The sequence below is a fragment of the Falco punctatus genome (genome assembly GCF_963210335.1).
Source record: "Falco punctatus genome assembly, chromosome: 5".
NCBI classification, from domain to species: Eukaryota; Metazoa; Chordata; class Aves; order Falconiformes; family Falconidae; genus Falco; species Falco punctatus.
This window is the reverse complement of record NC_137584.1, coordinates 13,259,174-13,275,695: the sequence shown is the minus strand read 5'-3', so window position 1 is coordinate 13,275,695 and position 16,522 is coordinate 13,259,174. Positions and strand designations below refer to the sequence as shown.

Here is a 16,522-nt window from a genome sequence, read left to right as displayed (position 1 = left end):
ATCTCTAGGGGTGAGTTAACCTTAGGACGCTAAGGGCAGAATTTGCGTGGTCAGTAAGCACTCTTGTGGAAGTAATCTTTCTGTCTTGTGTTATTTTAAGAAACAAAATTTCAGCAGAACTTACTTGAAAACTTTATGTAATGATTATGTGTTGCAGACATACTATTTTGAAGAGAAATTGCACGGTGTAAAGGATTTCTTTAAAAATACAATTGTGAGGATTTACGGTCATGTTGATATTATAACTAAAGGGGTAATTCGTGCTGGAGTGTTTAACCCACTTCCCCTTTCTGGTATGCAGTGGGTTTTTCTGGTTGCAAGGTAAACAAACTTCTGTCTGAAGTCTTATGTTTTATCAAGTAAGTGGGCATAAATATCTGTTTTGTCTTACTGGGTTTTGCTTTGTTTTTTAAGCAGTTCAGTCCACTAGCTTAGTGTTGTCTTGTACGTCAGCAAAGCCTGAGCTAAAATCCATATGCACCGCTTTTTAGTTTGCTGGACTGATAACAAGCTGGGAATGCCACTGGTTTGATCTTTATTACTGTGGAAGGGAATGTATTACGTTTTCATCTGTAAGACATCTCTTACTTAGCATTTTGATTGTGAAGAAAAAACTGCTTGGCCCTTGCTGAAGGATGACCGCCACAGTCCAAACCTGGTTCAGTAAAGCTGTGTTTTGCTGGAACACTATGGGTTTTTCAGGATGAAAGAATTCTGGGTTTGTGGAGGAGCAAATTAAGTACTTTGACGCAGGTTTTATTAGTCCATTCAACAATTAATAGAACTGAAAATACTGTTTTGTAGGAAGTGAACAATAATCCAGGCTCTGGCTGTATCTTTGCATACTTTGAAAGTATTTACTTTAAAAGAATGAAACACAGAATTGTCATCTTACTGTGTTTCTTCCATATGACTGTGCCAGTAGTCACAGGCTGAATACCTGTATTTGGTATGTCAGAGCACAGCTATAAATCTTAGTCTACGTTTTCCTTGGATGGACCAACTTGTTTTCTTTTTCCTGCCTCTCATTTTTTCCCTCTGCAAGTAGCATAAGTCAATTCTTCGGCTTTCCTTCAGTAATCAATAAAAATCACAGGATAGGACTTTGAGCTCATTCTTTGGAATGGTTTAAATCCTTATGTGAAATACAATCCTGCAAAACTGCTAAGAGTTGGCTGCTATGTGAAAATACTCATTTTGTTCAAAAGTTAGCACTTCGTTAACAAAATTGACCCTCACTTTTAATTACAGTTGGTACAACTGGCCTGAGTGAGGTTTGGCATAGATAGTAATCAGTAACAGTAAAGCACACACAGCAACCGAAATCTGTCTTCAAAACTGTGATTTTCAAAATGTGCCAGACAACCTAACACATTTGTTGATTCAATTTAATTCCATTGCTATAGAATTTAGTTCTGTTTTGAGTTCAGCAAAACCTCAAAAATAGTACCTTGGGTTCTGTTCAGGTTTCAGAACAACTATGCCCTGGTGTCTCTCCTGAAGCTCCAATGATGGATGTGAGACTGTTACCTGGCACTCTAGTTTTCTGGTTTTAATACTTCCCTTGGAAGTACCTGGGTTCCAAAGTTCAGCTGTAGGATTGTCTCTTACATTTTTATCTCACATGGAAGAATTAGTGAATACAGTTCGCAAGCAGGGAGAGACATGAAAGTTGAGATCCATTGCTCTTTGGCATTCCTTGTTGACTTTGCTAGTCAGTCCTCCACTGAGGAAGACTGAGAAGTTCTGGTGCACTTTGTTGTAGTTTTAAGATGTTGTGAACACCCTGTGACAGGATGTTTCTGTCAGTATCTCACTCTCACCAGGTTACAGTCGGGTGTTTTGGTGCAAGGTTCTCTTTGAGGCTGCTGAAAGTGATTAGAATGGAGTACGTATGCCACAGCCATATGGCTGGCTGTGGAGGTGGATAGGAAGGAAAATTCTGGCAGAGGGCTGAGGCAGATTACTGTGAGTGGCAAGGTTTTGAATTATTGGAGGTAAAGATACAGGAGTCCTGTCTGAGCTCTGACTCTTGTACTGTTATTTCTTTGAAGAGAACCTAGCTGTCTGCACAAACCTAGGAGGCAGGTACCTAAATGTTTATTAATTAAACACTGGGAGTACTGGTGCCAGTTGTCTCTCTCTTGGCCTGGGTGCTGTCCTGAACAAATGTGAAAGTTAAACTGGCACCAAAGATGGACCTCAGTGTGAGAATTACAATAAATAGTTGTGAATTCCTGTTAGTTTTGACCTTGGTTTAGTGTTTGAAGTTGTTATTGATACAGACCGGTGCGTCTCATCCTTGCTTGGTAAGTGATGCATCTTAATGCTTTGCATCTTGTGTCCTGAAATCTTTTTGTTCTTTTTCATCTCCCAGTTCCTACAGACTACAGGGTAGGCTTGGCAGAATATACCTCTCATTGACCAAGGAGGAAGAGTTGCGTTTTTGTTGTGTGGGGTTTCCTCCTTCCCCTTTTTCTCTGTATGGAAAAATACAGTCTCACTAGTCCTTTAATTGTTTTCATGACAGGATAGACAAGTAGCATCTGCGGGTTGACCAGCAATTGTTTGTGATGGATATTTGTTTTGCCAGCCTGCTGTTTTATGTGTGGTACCTCTGTCAGGCCATTGGGTCAGAGAGCTTGTAAACAAGTATTCCTGTGAAGTGCCAGCACAGTCGATTTCTCTTTTGGTAAAACTATAAGCATAACTTAGAATTTCCTGAATTATGAATTATTTAATCTTCCATTCATTTTCCCTTATAGTAAAAAAGCATAGAAAATGTGATTAATTTTGTTAGAAGTAAGTTTGTTCATATAGCAACCTTCAAATGCTTTATATGTGGGAGCCTTCAAGACGCAATCTTGCTGTTTTAAATCAGCAGTGAGAGACTGGCATTGGCTGGTTAAATCTGCTCAAAAGCCACTTTTTCCTGTTCCCTTGTAAACTTGCTACAGTCAGACTATAGAATGTTTCCGAATAAATGCTGCTGCTATGTTTTTCTGCCACAGCTAGGCCATCCTATATACTGTCGACATTCATGCACCGTGTGTTTTCTGTGTGTGGCAAGACACACGCTTTTCTGTTTGTTAAGCATCTGCTGATTTTGGCCTGCTCTAGCATTTTACTAAGCACCTTTTGATTGTGTTCATTCATGGGATACATCTTATGAAGTACTGTGTACAGAAAACTACATCATTGTAGATCTGTGAACACAGCGGTTAAATATTTATGCATTCATTTGTAGCAAAAGCAGTTGGTATGTCGGTAATGTGGTGTTGCTGATATTTGTAGAAGTCTGTCATACAAATTGTCTTCCTCAAAGAACAATACATAGAACACTTGTGGTAACAAGAGTATACAACAAAGAGCATACAAGAAAAAAAATCTGAAAGGGAGGAAATAAGTTTGCTATCATTTGGGGTCAGAGAGAAGTCAGGTGAGCAAATTGCGTTTACTTCAAGCAGGAAATCGGTGACAGCACTATTCTTGGAAAGAACAGGCAGAGAAATAAGGAACAGAATGAAGCCTTGCAAAGTTCAATTTACAAGCAGAATAAAAATTGGAAACGCTAAAGCAGATTGAAATGACATCAGTTCTATTTTTCATTAGAAGTTTTCAGTGTTATCTTTTTTAATGGATTTTCCTTGGAGATTTTGGAATGGGGAACGTTTTCAGTTCTAAGAATCTTGAACTTTATATTTTGGAAGCAATTTTGTTGGAAACAAGATATAAAGTCTCCCTTACCAAAATTCTTCCTAAAAATAAACTAAAAATTTCCTTATTTCTGAATTGTGGCTTGTACCAGAAAGACTGAAAACTTATGCTTGCTGTTTTTTTTTTTTTAATTTTCAAGTGAAAAGTTATAAATTCGTTACCTCTAGTACTATGTAATTATACCTATGTATACATATATATGTACATATATATGTATGCATATAGTTTGCTGAATCTCATTTATAAATCAGAAACCTGTATACACCACACCCCCAAATTCTTAGAATTAAGAAGATATCTACATCATTCATCAGTTGTGCAGGAAGCCTTATGGTTGATTTCTGACATTTTAAAATAATGAACTGGCTTGTTTTTCAGATCTAGATCTGCATACTATAATCACACTGTATTCACATGTTGTAACCTCGTGAATCTATCCCTGTTACTGATCATGACAGATCATTAATTACCTGTTGTGTACAGCATGTCAAGTTAGATAAGCTTATCACACTTTCTAGCTATAAAATACTGAATTCTCTTTATGCTTTAGATGATTTTCTGAAGTTAATAAGAAAGGGTTCCCTTTAAATTTTCGTATCAGAATGGCTTGCAGTATATCTTTTATCTTCTTTCTATTTAAATTTATAAGAGAAGTGTAATAGTGTTTGGTCTTCTGCAGGTTTAAGAAGTTTCTTTGAATGAAACTGCATTCTTCCCAGGCTGTCATTTCAGTTGTCGATTGATGATTTTTTTGCATAATGATTGTATATTTCTGTGTTAAAAAAAATCCATCTAAATAGTGTAATTAATACTACTGTCTTTTAGTAGTAGAAGTAGTTGCAGAGCTAATACTTTTAAACTATAGTATATATTACTTGCCTGCCTATTTATATATGGCCCATCTAGCTCACTATAAATGCATATATATATATTGTTTAAAGATTTTTATGAATTTTCTAGGGAAACTCTGAGATTATATGAGCTATCAGACAGTTCTAAGTTCTATATTTTCATGCACCTCTGACCTTAAAACCCTTACCTTAGTAAAATAATTCAGATCAAAATGTGCCAAGATGTTGAGGGTATTTGAAGTGCCAAAACAATGAGGCATAGATAGTAGAAAGCGTACATCTTACTGCTTTTACGTGTAAAATGACATAGAGAAAACAGCTGTGGTCAATACTAGACCTAAAGGTGGAAGTCAAGGCTTAGATCTCCAAGTTTGCCGCCATTGTGTCAGGCTGGACTTCTTTTTCTAATGAAAGCCCTTGCTGCTGGGGCAGAAGCTTGGAACTGTTGGGTTCTACCTGCTGTTAATTTTGCTTTGCATATTCTTAAGACATGACCTCTTCTGTGGAAAGTACATTGCATGGCTCTGAAATTAATTGGAATGCTAGCTAATGGTACAAACATTTGGTCTAATTTGGGTTGGTGACTAGAAGCTCTAACAGATGTGTACCTGCCTTTTGACTTATGAAAGGTGCCAAAGCTGACAGAGTTTAGATGGAAAGATGAATTTTCATGGCTGGTCAGTACGGTCAGGTGTTGGTTTGTCCTTGAGTAGGACAGGAGTGAACAAGGACCTGTTTGAAAACAAACCAGCTATGCTATCGGCAGGGTAGGGAAAGCTTCTGATGACCGTGGTTTCTGGTTGTTGGGCCTTTCTCCCCTGGATGTGTTATGTGTATTGGTTCTTCTAATTGTAGCAAATTTGAAAGCAGCATGTAAGGAATTTAATTATTATAAAATGTTAGTGCAAGAATTTCTGACTAAATGTGACAAGTAAATGGTAGGAGAAAATCGGTTTACTGCTTTGTTTTGATATTTTGACTTCAAGTCTCCTTGTTGAAGCTACAAAGGTGTTCATTAGACTTGTTTTATTTTGGATGCGTTATTTAGGAAACAGCTATGCCATTTTAGGTTTGTGTCGGGTTTTTTTGTGGCTTGTCATGCATCAACATTATTCTGTCAGTTAAATGCCACACAAGGAGGGGGAGGTAAGAGGGGGGTAAAGCCTTCAAGCTGCAAAACAAAAACAAAACTTTGAATTTGTGAATTTGATAAGGCTGCTCTATTTGTCTGTTTCATACAGACTGTTTAAGTAACTTTTGTTTTGGTGCTGTAGTCAGGGAGTAAGCAAGGCCAGTGCTGGGAGGGTTGCAGGCTGTGGAGCTCAGGTGGGCGTATGGGGGTAGAGCAGGCTGTGGTGACCAGGGTGGCCCTGTCTTCCTCCATGACAGGGGTTGGCAAAGCCCTTCTTCAGGAAAAATTGTTCCTGTCTCTGACGCCAGATCTGTCTGTTGGTAACTCTGCTAGCAGAGTGTGTTTCTGGGCCAGTTGGGACAAAGAGCTGCTCGAACTGCCTGGCTTTCCAGCCTGCCATGCTTCGTCCTTCAGGAAAGAAGTATCCTGGGTCTGGGTTGCCAGGTGAGAGGTTGCCTCCCGGGGAACTAGCCCTGTGAGGAGGGAGCGGGAAGTAGGACGTGCCCTGCCCAGCAGAGAGGTTAGCCTGGGCTGGCAGCTGGGCTCTGGGGCTGTGCCCTTCCCTGGGCAGGGAAGAGTACCGTTTTCCTCCTCTTTCAGCTTTTGAACTGAACGTAAGGAAGGAATGGAGGGTAAGTTACTTCAGGAATGGCTGTGAGAAGGGGCGCTTTCTCTCACCCAGCCACTTAAACTAAACCTCCTGGCTTTGCTGAGCCGAGGCTGTGGCTTAATGAGATGATGCGCTGAGGGGAAGGTGGCCGGTGGAACCCAGCTCTGTGCCATGCTGCCGCGCACCTTCCCTTCCCCGCCACGGCAAAGGCACTGCTATTTGTGGAGCTGGGCTGTGAAACAGGATAAGGAAGTGATCTGATCAAGCCCCGCAAAAATAGATGATTCTAAAATGGTAACTAATTAATTTTAAAATGCTGTCCCATCAGTACTGCGTTGGCAGCGTTGCAGGGGCGATGTCCTGAGGCTGTGAAGATGGGAATGAGCACCTGGGGCAGAAACTTCTGAAGCTGTTGCTGATGTGGAAGACTTTGTGTAGTTTCATGGGCAAAGTTGGCTTAGATTCTTGCCGTGACCTTGCTCGCTTCTTCAGGGTTAGATGTTAATATTGGTGTACTCTTTCAGATGTATCAGTGCAGCTGTTTGTGGAGCCATGCTGTATCTAAAGAAGTGAAATGTTGTGGTTTAAATAAATAAAAAAAAAAAAAAAAAAAAGCAAACCACCCCAAATAATTACAAAGTAACCTCCAAAGTAGCTGTAAATGTTTGGTTTGGTGGTCGTGGGTTTTTTGGGCCCCACAAATGCCAGCACAATTGGAGAGGGGGCTGTTTGTGGGGTGGGTGGCAGCAAGGCTGCAAGGGTAGCAGAGGGAAGAAATCCTTTAAAGACTTTGCTGCTGATAATATATAATGGTGCTATTTTCTCGTGGTGCTTACTGACATCCGTTCTTCCTATAGCATACATATATTATGAACTGTGCTCACTTTGTTCAGGCTGTGATCACAGTTGTCCGCCACTGCTCATCAGTGTCTTTACTTGACACTTGTTTCTTTGGAAACTTCTTTTGCTGAACATTTGTTGATCAAAAAGCATACACAGTACTCTATGTAGTGTGTTTAGTACCTTCTTTTCTAAAGCAGATAAAGGAAAGCAGGGAGTGACTTAATTTATCTTGGTTTTGTGTGTGCATGTGTGGAGTTGTTTGCTTTTTTGGCGTTTTTTTGCTAGTAGCTGTTGGGGCTGATCTCGTTTGCTCTAGACTTCAATGGTAGAAAAGAGGGAGGGACATCAAGGTTAGAGCATTAAAATCTGGTGCTTAACTGGTTTTATTAATAGCTAAGTAAACTTACAAGGTTAGATATGTTTCAACTTAGTGCTCTTAGATTTAGAGGCAAGCAGGAAATAAGTTACTGGAGGTGCTACCTGAGGTTGCAAAGAAAAGTATGGCTCTTCCTCAACTCTTTAGTATGAAGGCAAGCAAGCAGCGAGAGCTTAAAGTCTTACAACAAACTGACATATAGATATTTGTTTGCCACCTTATGTTTTTGAAAAGCTTTAATGTACATTCTGACATACTTTTCCTATGACCCTATTAGGTTGTTGATTGTAATGTCTGCTTAATTGTCCTTCAACTTCAGGCCTGTATTGTACAACCATAACTAAATTGCACTTTGTACTATAATAATATGGTTTTGACTGTTAAATTAATGCTTTTTTGTGTAACAGAAGAGTTGCAGGGAGGGTCTCAGAAGACCTATGGTCAGAAAAATCATTAAAAGGAAGAACAAAATAAGAATCTATAGCATTTCTTTGGTGGGTATTGAATTAAAGGCAGTGGACAGCAATTATGAGAAGATGAAAATAATCTAAGAACTCTGGAAATAGAAAACATTGTTTATTAATTGAAAATCAAAGAATCGCACATTTAACCTGAATTTATGTGCTATAATGATTGCCTTGATTTCTTTTGTTAAAATGGTAGGAAACTGGAAGCGATATCACGAGAAAAAAAAGTGAAATTGTTAATTAAGCTTTTAAAGATGTAGTACTGTAAAGCCATCCCCAAATCAACTGACTTTATATTAGGTTATTAACATTAGGTGTTCATACAGTACTCCTGTGTGTTTTTAGAGTAACTTTATATATGTATAAAACTCATAGTGTAGTCACTGTTTTTCCATGTTGGCCCACCCAGCCAGTCGCCACAGATGATACTAGTGTAGGAACTACCAAGGAAGTGGCTTTGTGACCACTGATGATGGATCAGATTTACTGTCAGACTATCTCCTAATGTAACTTTGATCAGGCAGGCAAACTATCACCTTTCCTAAGTTAATAAGAGTACACGATGTATCATCTTCACTGACTTAATGTCTGCTGTGGGAGGAAGGACAGTAACTATTTGGCATAAAGCCTTCCAATATAAAACCAACCTGTCAAACTGTATTTAGTGTTTTGTCAAACCATGACCTCAGAGCAGATATTGGAACAATGAGTCAACTCTGTAAATTGTGCTCTGTTTTATTTACAGAAGACAATAATATGGAATTATTATAAATTAAAAATAATTTACTGAGCATGTACGGTTAGATTTATTTTTATTTCTTCTGAAATCAAAGCTTTATTTTTTTGATACTAAGTTTGCTTGGGGTGGGAGAGAAGTTGCACCAGCTTCTTTTGGACACTCTTCTGATTCATAAAATATGGCAGAGTAGTGATGTTAACAGTCACTGCAGACATTTTAATGCCAAATTCATCCATCCATGTGAGAGTTATTTTTCATTTAATGGCATTGCTTGGGACATAGAGTTCAAAGATACACACTTTCTTCCTTTGCATAAGTGGGAAAATGAAGTATGTTCTTATGCCAAAACAGACCCTTAATATTTTATGAAGTACCTATTCAGTTGGGCAGAATCAAATTATTTTACTAAGCTTCGCTCTCTTACTTTATTAATTCTAACCTAGTGCATCCTTTGTAAGTTCTTGAGATTGAGATGACTGTATTAAGCTATGCAGTTTGTTCTTTAAGCCAAAATACTATAGCTAGCAATTTTTTTTTTTTCTTTACTCTAAGATCATTATATGCTTTTTATGTAAAGTTCCTGAATCATAGAATGGTCAGGGTTGGAAGGGACGTCTGGACATCCAGCTAGGCCAACTCCATGCTCAAGCAGCTTCACCCAGATCAGGTTGCACAGAGATGCATTCAGGCAGGTTTTGAATGTCTCCAGAGGAGACTCCACAACCTCGCTGGGCAGCCTGTTCCAGTGCTCTGCCAGCCTCAAAGAACTTTTTCCTCATATTCAGCTGGAACTTCCTCCATTGCAGTTTGTGCCCGTTGCCCCTTGTCCTGTCACTGGGCACCACTGAAAGGAGCCTGACTCCATCCTCTTGACACTCACCCTTAAGGTATTTGTAGACATTGATCAGATCCCCTCTCAGTCCTCTCTTCTGCAGGCTAAACTGGCCCAGCTCTCTCAGCCTTTCCTCACAAGGGAGATGCCCCAGTCCCCTAATTATCTTCATAGCCCTCTGCTGGGCCCTCTCCAGCAGTTCCTTGTCTCTCCTGAACTGCGAAGCCCAGAGCTGGACACAGCACTCCAGGTGTGTCCTCATGAAGGCAGAGGGAGATGATAACCTCCCTCCACCTGCTGGCCACACTTCTCCTAATGCACCCCAGGATACCACTGGCCTTCTTGGCCACCAGGGCACACTGCTGGCTCATGGTCACCTTGCTGTCCACCAGAACTCCCACGTCCCCCTCCTCAGAGCTGTTTTCCAGCAGGTCAGCCCCTAACCTGTACTGGTGTGTGGGGTTATTCCTCCCCAGGCACAGAACCTTACTGTTGCCTTTGTTGAACTTCACTAGGTTCCTGTCTGCCCAGTTTTCGGGCCTGTCCAGGTCTCACTGAATGGCAGCGCAGCCTTCTGGTGTATCAGCCACCCCTCCCAGTTCTATATCACCAGCAAATGTGCTGAGGGCACACTCTGTCCCTTCATCCAGGTCACTGATGAGTAAGTTGAACAGGACTGGACCCAGTACTGACCCCTGGGGAGCACGACTAGCTACAGGCCTCCAGCTGGACTCTGTGCTGCTGATCACAACCCTCTGAGCTCTGCCATTCAGCCAGTTCCCAATCCACCTCACTGCCCGCTCATCTAGTCCACACTTTCTGAGTTTACCTATGAGGGTGTTATGGGAGACAGTGTCAGAAGGCTTGATGAGGTCAAGGTAGAAAACATCCACTGCTCTCCACTCATCTACTCAGCCAGTCATTCCATCATGGAAGGCTATTCCGTTAGTGAGGAATGATTTCCCCTTGGTGAATCCATGTTGACTACTCCTGATGACCTTCTTTTCCTCCACATGCTTAGATACGACCTCCAGGATGATCCGTTTCATCGCTTTTCCTGGGGTGGAGGTGAGGCTGACTAGGCTGTAGTTTCCTGTGTCCTCCTTCTTGCCCTTTTTGAAGACTGGAATGACATTGGCTTTCCTCTGGTCCTCAGGCACCTCTCCTGTCCTCCGTGACCTTTCAAAGATGATGGAGAGTAGCTTAGCAATAATATCTGCCAGCTGCCTCAGCACTCGGGGGTGCATCCTGTTGGGGCCCTTGGATTTGTGGGTGTTAGGTTTGCTTAAGTGATCTCTAACGGGATCTTCCTTGATCAAGAGAAAGTCTTCCTTTCTCCAGACTTTCTCTTTTGGCTCCAGAGTCTGGGGAACATGAGGGTTGGTATTGGCAGTAAAGACTGAAGCAAAGAAGGCAGTCAGTAACTCTGCTTTCTGTATCCTTCATCACCAGGGTACTCACCTCATTCAGCAGCAGGCCCACATTTTCCCTAGTCATCCTTTTCCTGCTGATGTACTTGGAGAAGCCCTTCTCGTTGTCCTTGACCTTCCTCGCCAGATTAAATGCCAGACGGGCTTTAGCCTTCTTCATCACCTCCCTGCATGTTCTGACAACATCTGTCTATTTCTCACAAGTGCCCTATCCCTTTTTTCATATCCCATAATCTTCCTTCTTCTGTTTGAGTTTTGCCAGAAGCTCCTTGCTCATCCATGCAGGCCTCCTGACCTCTTTGCTTGATTTCTTACTCAGGGGGATGCACCTATCTTGATCTTGGAGGAAGTGATGCTTGAATATAAGCCAGCTCTCTTGGACCCTCCTACCTTCCTTCTAGAGCCCTAACCCATGGGATTCCTCCAAGTAGGTCCTTGAAGAGGCCAAAGTTAGCTCTCCTGAAGTCCAGGGCTGCAGTCCTACTTGTTGCCTTGCTTCTTCCATGCAGGATCCTGAACTCCACCATCTCATGGTCACTTCAGCCAAGGCTGCCCTCAACCTTCACATTCCCATCCAGCCCTTCTTTGTTTGTGAAGACAAAGCCTAAGAGCCCATCTCACCTCATTGGTTCCTCCACCACCTGTGTCAAAAAGTTATCGTCAGTGCTCTCTGCAGGAACCTCCTGGACTGTGTGTGCCAAGCTGTGTTGTCTTTCCAGCAGATATCAGGGTGGTTGAAGTCCCCCATGAGAACCAGGGGCTGTGATCGTGAGGCTACTTCCAAGGCCTCATTGACTTCCTCTTCCTGACCAGGTGGCCTGTAGCAAACACACACGATGGTGTCCCCCATGTTGGCCTGACCCTTAATCTTTACCCATAAGCTCTTGACTCGTTCTGCATCCACCCCTAGGGAGAGCTCGATACATTCTAGTTGCTCCCTCACATAAAGAGCAACTCCACCATCTCTTCTTGCTGGCCCATCTTTCCTTAAACGTATGTAGCCATCCACAACAGCATTCCGGTCAGGCGAGCTATCCCACCATGTCTCTGTAACTGCAATGAGATCCTGGCCCTCCGGCCGCACACAGATCTCTAATTCTTCCTGTTTATTCCCCATGCCGTGTGTGTTGGTGTACAGGCAATTCAGAGAGGTAATCGAATGTGCAGGTTTCCCAGGAGGGGTACAAGAGGACCCACCATAGCCACGTGCACCCTTGAGGTGGCTGGCCTTTAGGTTCTCATCTTGGGAGGCAGCTAAGGAACATATGGCGCTGCTCTGGTTGGGCTGACTTACTCCCCAGTTGGATGTGACGGTGTGAGCATTGCCACTTTGGACCCCTCCCCTGAGTCCTTCAGTTTAAAGCCCGCCTCACCAAGCTGGCCAGCCTGCTGCTGAAATTTCCCTTGACTCTTCTAGACAGGTGGATCCCATCCCTCTGTAACAGGCTGTAGTCAAACGAATGTCCCGTTGTCGTAGAAGCCAAAACCCTCACAACAGCATGAGCCACAAAGCCGGAAGTTGATGTGCATTATATGTCTGTTTCAGCCTGCACCCTTGCTGGTAAAATAGAAGAAAAAATCACTTGGGCACCAAAGTTTTTCACTTGCACCCCCAGGGCTTTATATTCATTCTTGGTGTCTGCCCAGGTGTCATTCGTATCCATGTGAAAGAGCAGCAGTGGATAGCAGTCCGTGCTCTTGACAAACTGTGGCACCCTCTTGGCAACATCTTGGATCTTAGCTCCCAGAAGGCGGCATACCTCATGTGACTCCCTTTTAATTAAGACTTTTATTAAGTATTTAGAGCAAGGGTCCTCAAACTTTTTAAACAGGGCTGGGCACGCGGATGAAGTGGCAGCAGGCCATCTGCGGCTGCTTGGTTTCCCCCCCAACCCCCGGCGGGGGGGGTCTGTAAATACCGGGGGCCGGATTGAGGACCCTGGGGGGATGTATCCGGCCCGCGGGGCCGTACTTTGAGGACCCCTGATTTAGAGTAAGCACTTCATTTTTCTTTTTCTCCTGCACTGCTCTTCTGTTAGGATTTTTAGGAAAAGATAGATTGTATTAATTGAAGGCTATAACTAAAATAAGTAATTAATTGATTTACAGATGTATTTCTAGATACATTACTTCTGCTTTAGTTGGAGGCATTTATCTTTATTTTCATCCCTGTTGTTAAGGTAGCTGGATGGTGAATGGACAGCCTAACTGCTGATTTACCCTGTCCGCTCTCCTTGGTTCTTAGCGTGAGAGTGTAGCAGTATTTGGTTCATTTTTCTTGCTCAGCCAGCATGCAGGATCAAAGTGGGACAAAGGCTGGCTAAATGTGGTAGCACATATCCTGAACTGACACTGCTTTTCATCAAAATGCTGCGTTTTGCTGGTTCTGACTCAAAGGCAGTCATGTTGGTGCCAGTTATTTCATACCCTTTTAAACATGACTTTTAAAATGTGGGGTTTTTTTCTTAGGGAAAGTCTTTGCAGAAGGCAAATAAAACATTCATTGGTTTGCTCATGTTCTGTTTCCTCTTTCTTCACAAATTACTGTTGGAACCATTGCTCAGTTCAGCCTAACGTGGAAGAGGAGATCTCAAAGATGAAGTTTTTGTTCTGTGTAAATTGGTGGCTGAAGAGAGAGGACGCTGAAGTCACCATACTGGGAGGAAAAATACAGAAGTCTGCTAGCATGGGGTCTGTTTTGCAGCAGCTGGCCAGTTGCTGTGGATGTGGCTTTGTTGTATTTGCAGGGTGTGCAATCTTCTGCCTAGTTAAGGAGCCATAAAAAGTAGGGGCTGTCATGGTGGAGGGAGAAGGACACATTGGTAGGAAAGCAAGCTTTTAACTGTGCTGCTCACAGAACTTTTCATGTTAAACTTTTTAATGAGGAAGCTTAGAAATAACATGTTATTTGTCAGACAGACAGAAGGGAATAAGTCTAATAAATGTTCAAGATGAATTACTGTATCACATACATGATCTATTAATAGGGGAGAAGAAAAGAAATAAATGCAACATATTAATGACTTCCACGCTCAGTGGGAATAATCAAGTTGTCAGCTAAGAGTAGCGAGTGTGTTGTTTTTATCAGTGCGCTGCATAAAGGACCAGATATTGGTGCTAAATTTAAAGTAAAAAGTAGGAAAATTTGAATTTTAATGCTTGATTAAGCCGGTTGTTTATCTAGCCCATTAAAATGTCATAGATACCGTGCATTAGTTTTGTTAGAATTGGTGAATCAGACCTTGTAATGGCAGGCTGGGAAGTAATCTAGGCTTGGAGAACCAGGCAAGAAGAAAATAGTAAGAGTTGAGTTTTGCCCTAAGCCCATGAAATTAGGCCATTGTTTAACTGTATTTAAGTACCTGTGGCTATTTACATTCATATAATTATTTAGAACTGTGAAACTGTAAAAATAATTTAATGAATAAATCCTGATATAAAGCAGTTTGTTCTTTTGTCTTTTTGAGTGGCAATGATGTTATCTTTATAAAATTGAGATAATTAATTGAATAAGGTATACTAGATATCTCCACTTAAGGGATTTTATTGTTTGTTTCCTTGTTTTACAACATGATGATTATGCAATCTAAAATTCAATTAGCATATCTTTTCTACCCCCTCTCCTTTTCAATTACAGAGAACCAGAGTTTATTTGTAGTGCTGGAAAGCTCTGGTCTTCAACCAGGACAGTGTGATACCGGGTGCTGCACAGCTGCGAAAGGATTTCAAAGGACAAGAGGGTTATACTTGATGCAGTAGTCCAGGGTCTCTCTGCAGGGGACGCAGAGAGAGAGGTGAAATGATCAAAATAACAGGCCGGTTCTTTGCAGCACCATGCTGAACTAGTCATCCAGTGAATTATGCTTTTTCAGCCTCACAGTAATTAAAACAAAAGAGGATATTAGCTTGGATGAGTTTTGGCTTACAGATAGATGGGACATATTTCTAATCACATGTGGAAGAACTTGGCAGGTTTTGTGCAGTGTCTTGCCAAAGTCTGTGAGAACCCAGAGAAAACGAAATGGAAAATACTGTCTAGGTTTACAGTCAGATTTTGCTATTGTGCATACTCAGAAAGTAGGTGTTAGGAATAGCCTTGCAGGTCAGGTCAAGAACTCTGTTTTTGCCACATTGAGTTTCAGCTGAAGGCTGTGTCCAAGAAGCAGCTAAAATTGGAATTGAAGACAGTTCTCAGGTGGGGGGACAAACCTGTGAGTCATCAGCACAGAGATAGATGGTGGTTGAATTTGTCTTGGCAGGTGCTGGATCTCTGAGGAGAAGAGGACAGGGAAAAAAAAGGTCAGGGATGGAGGTTATCAAAGCTCCTACAGCAACTCAGAAGAAATAAATTAACTGAAGACTGTATTGAATGAGCAGCTAGAAGAAAACGGGAAGAAAAACATTTTGTTGATTTTCAGTTGTAGGATTCTGTATTTTTGCTTTTGTCTTCCACTGAATATAAAATACTAAATCGAGGTTAGAACAAGTTCAGCTACTCAGAATTTTGTGTGTTTTCTCTCTCTGTCTTTTAAAAAAGATCTTAATCCTTTTAAAAGAGAACTGGTATGAACACAGGCTGTATTGCATTGTTAAATAAATGGAATAGATGTCAGTGGCATTTCAATGCGGCGTTATGTTACCAGGATTTTAAAAGGGCATTATTGATAATTTGTAGTATCAGAGATGTAGTATCACACATGACATAAACAAGTGATTTGTGCTTTAAAATATTAGGGTTAATGTACTTTTTTTATGCTGCGCTTTCTCTGTTTTCTTCTCTCTGAAGCTAAGGCAAACCCAGTTTATTTTCATGGCTTGCCTGTGCAAGCTGTGATAGATTTTGTGTTTGTATTTCTCTGAAACATAGGTACAGAAAGAATGCAGAGTTCCTCTAAGAAGGGATAACTAAGCATTCTCTTTTCTTGGTGTCCAAAATCTAAAGGTCATCGAACAAAAGGGAGACTTTTCTTATTTTTTAGGGTATTTTTAAAATAACTCTAATGGTTTAAGAATACAGGAGAGGTGGACTAATTCTTAACGAACGGTTTTAAGGTAGTAGTTTACCAGGAGCTTCGAGGAGAATTTCAGAGTATTAGGTAGCATTGACCTACTGGTAACATTTGCTCTAGGGAAGTGGGTTTTTGGTCTTAGGGCTCTCCCCCTTGTCCCCTAAATTTTGTCTGCTGAGGGGAAGGGACACAAGATTTTCCAGGAAAATTTAATCTAGCCTATTTTTGTAAATCGTCTCCTCCCTGGTAGCTGTGTAGGACTGTGTGGAGGCATGAGCTGTATTTGATGACTCAGGCCGAATGTCCTCCTACCTGCTCATCACTACATTGCTGCTGGTGAGCTGGGAGTCTCTCTGGAGATTTGGGATGCTGGGGGGTGGCTGGGGGCGTACTGGAGTCCTCTGGGAGCTGGATTTTAGAATTCCTTGGTGAAGACAGGGTTAATTTGCCTGAACATGGCAATGCCAGCTTTGCCAGAGCTTGGGCTTCACAAAAGCAGTGGTTTTTTTTCTTTAT

The 16,522-nt window shown here is 41.7% G+C and overlaps 1 protein-coding gene across 8 annotated transcripts in view; it reads left to right on the top strand.

Moving 5' to 3' along the window:
* Positions 1 to 16,522, top strand: part of FAM135A (family with sequence similarity 135 member A) — a 99,568-nt gene that overhangs the window by 6,687 nt on the left and 76,359 nt on the right. The window contains exon 1 of one of the 8 annotated variants that reach the window (XM_080388810.1): positions 36 to 16,342. The exons of the other annotated variants lie outside the window; for them this stretch is intronic. The gene's annotated coding sequence lies outside the window, so the exon portion shown is untranslated. Of the gene's footprint in view, positions 1 to 35; positions 16,343 to 16,522 lie in introns of those variants that run through there. 8 annotated transcript variants of the gene reach the window in all.